The sequence below is a fragment of the Corvus brachyrhynchos genome, unplaced genomic scaffold (assembly GCF_000691975.1).
Source record: "Corvus brachyrhynchos isolate BGI_N302 unplaced genomic scaffold, ASM69197v1 scaffold133, whole genome shotgun sequence".
NCBI lineage: Eukaryota > Metazoa > Chordata > Aves > Passeriformes > Corvidae > Corvus > Corvus brachyrhynchos.
The window spans coordinates 730,114-733,441 of NW_008237249.1; positions in this window are offsets into that span (position 1 = coordinate 730,114).

Genomic DNA, 3,328 nt, shown 5'->3' on the forward strand with positions numbered 1-3,328 from the left:
GCCCGGTTGCTGTGGATAGAAGGTCCTTTACGGAGAGGGATGTGGATCCGGAGGGTGTCAGCAGCAGCGGGATTGGCTCAATGGATGGAATTTCATTCCCCCTTTTCCGAGGCCTCCCTGAAGGGCTTGGGGGGAACGGGAATGGCAGCGGGGTGGGAATATCCAGAGGGTTCGATATCCCCCCAAAAAACCATTCCGGGGTTAAATCCAGCTGTTTGTTTAGTGGGAAAAACACCCTTGGGGAGGTGGGAATGGCAGCAGGTGTGAGCCAGGACTGGGAAAATCCAGGAGAACAGCACCGTGTCCCAAAAATTCCTGGATTTGTTCCTATTGCAGGATAAAAAGATAATATTTCCAGCTTTCCCGCCGTTTCCCCCCTTTTCTGGGACAGGGGAGGACCAGAAAATCCCATGGAGCCACCTCCCAAATTTTTTCCTGGAGAAACAAGCCCCTGGCAACTCGTCTTCCCAAAATCTCCCTCCAAAAATCCTTGGGAATGACCCAGAACTGCTGTTTGCTTCCCGAAACCCATCCCATAAAAACAGGGTTCTGCTTGGATATTTCCAGCTGGGCCTAAATACTTGGGAACGGAATTCCCAGGGATTTGTGGGAGGCAATTTTCAGGGATATTTCCCTGCCGAGCTGGCCAGGATCCAGGGAGAATTCCCAGATCCCACAAAAACTCTGGGTGCCTTTAAAATCTTGGCCCCTCCTCATTTTTTTGGAGTCAAATCCAGTGCCTGGAAGGATTTGGGAACGTTGGGGTATGTTTTTCCTGGGAAAACTTAAAATGGGGGATTCTTTAATTGGGAGTTAATTTGGGCAGAACTTTTAAATTAATTTTTGTGGATTTGGGATTTTTAAAATATTCCCTGGATGAAACATTGTGGGATCTGGAAAAACTGGGATATTGGGAATGATGTTTTGAAATAAATCGAAAAACCAGGAGCATTCCCAATATTCCCCGACAGCCCCACCTGCTCCATTTGGCTTTTCCTTCACTTCCAGACTCCCAGAACTTCATCATTCCCAGGAATCTCCACACAGATTCCTCGCTCTCTTCCCGCTGGAGCCCTAATAACCCGGGAGGAGGAAATTTGGGATCCAGGTGTTGGAGCAGGGACACAACCCCAGCTGAAATTCCTTCCAAAATCCAAACCCAGGAGGGTCAAAAGTTCATCCAGGCCTCGGCAACTCTGGGGAGTTTTTTTCCTGCTTGGAAAAGGGCGATGGAAAGGGAGAAAGAAGAAAAGCGGGAGAAATCCAATAAATGCCGGGGTGGGAAGGGAGAGAGGCCGGCGGTGGGAAAAGCAAACAAGGCTGGAAAAAGGGAACAGGCGGCACGGAAAACCCTGGGATGGAAGGTTGGGAGTGGCCGGGAGAGGGCTGGGAAGTGGGAATATGAGAGGATGGGCATGGGGTTATGAGGGGATAGATGTGGGAATGTGAGGGGCGGGATATGGGAATGTGAGGGGTGGGAGTGGGAATATGAAGGATTGGAAGTGGGAATGTGAGGGGGTGGAAGTGTGAATAGGAAGGACTGGGAAGTAGGATGAGGTTGATATTCCACGTGCATCCCACCTTACAGGCTGGACTTCCTTATTTTTCCCCCTTCTTGTCCTTTTTTTTAGGAGAAATACCCTGGGATACATCCCAAACCTTCTGCTTTGCCAGGAGTCATCTTGGTCCACAGAAAAAACGGGATCAAACCTACAAAACCCCTGGAATTTCCCCCTGGATACGGCTGGAGCCAGGATCCAGCTGCCTCAGTGCCCACCATGGGAGGATCCCAAGGAAAACCCTCCGGAGTCACCAGGAATTCGGGAAGGGAGAGGTGGAATTAAAAACTGGATCAGGAGGTGTTTCCCAATGGAATTCCCGCCCTTCCTCTCCATGCCACCCGGCCCAGCATTCCCAGGATAACCGGGAAAACCTCCCTGCTCCCTCCCGGAGCCCTTTCCATGCCTCCAACACTGGCTGCTCCCAGGTTTTCTGGGAAGCGTTCCTGGGATGAGCAGAGCCCTGCCCCGCTCCCGGCCTTCCGCAGTGTCCACGTGCAATTCCAAGGCTTTATGGCTCCCCCATGGAGCCTTCCCTTGGAGCTCGATTATCCCGGGAAATGGAGCCTTTATGGACTCCAGCTGGGAAGTGGGACATTAATGATCCCTCTTGGCACAGCTCCATATGTTTTCCGCCTTCTCCCGAGATCCCGGTTTTTTATGGTGACATTTATCTCATGGAAATGAGCCTGGGAATGAAGATCCATGGCCCTTCCTGGATATTTGCAGGACTCGCTTCCTGCTGCCACGGATAATCCTGGAAGGGAAAAGGAAAACTGAGTATTCCCTCTCCCCACCTTGTCAGGAATCCAAGAAAATCTGGGATTTTTACATTTTGGGGGAGCTTTTTCCAACTTTTCTCCCATTAAAACACCTCAGCTTTTCCACATCCAAACTCCCTATTCCAAGAAAATTTGCTTCCCAAATGTTAGCGTCTCCAAATGCAAACTTCCTTGGAAGTCACCTCCAGCTTTCCTTCCTAGCAGGAATTCTGCCTCCCACAATGAATCCCGAGGTGCTAATTCCCTGGTTTTATCTGAAAGGATCTTTCCTTGAATTCTTTGGAAGACAATGGACAATCCAGGGGCAAATCCAGGTGGACAAAGGGAATTTGGAGATAAAGGGGAAAGGGAGCCGGGGATGGATGAACCCCCAGGAGGAGAAAACCTGGAGCTGATAAGAATTCCCAGCCTTTCCAGAGCCATTCCAGAGGTGCAGCCAGCAGGATTTGGGGCTTTCCATGGTGCAAATCCATCAGGAACGGGGGAGCACCAGATCTCTCCAGGTTTGGGATCCCTCTGTGGGCTCTGGGAGATACTCAGGATATTTTTGGCTCTTCCACCCGGAAAAGCCTTGGAAGAAGGCAAAGGCTCGACCCCTTCCCAAATCCCACTTTTATCCCATTTTCCCCCCGGTGACCTCAGTAAAACCAGCATGTGTTCCTCAATTCCAAGCCTTTCCAAAGCTGTTGACTTCCCAGAAAAGCAGGAAGCAGGGAAAGCTGGGAATTGGCTGCTCCCTCTGCTGCCCAAAAGGCGGGAGGGAGTGTGGGGCGGGAATTCCGTCCAGCTTTAATTCATCCTGGATTTGAGCATATTCCAGGTCACTGATCACACACCCAGTCGGGATCTGCGGAATAAAGGAATTCCTTCCATCCCTTCATTTGCTTTCTCCCTAATAAATCTTCATCCTGATTCCAACGGGATCCCTTCCCTTTTTTTCCCCTTCTTCCTGTCTTTTTTTTTTGGGGGGGGGGGGGGGGGGGGGAG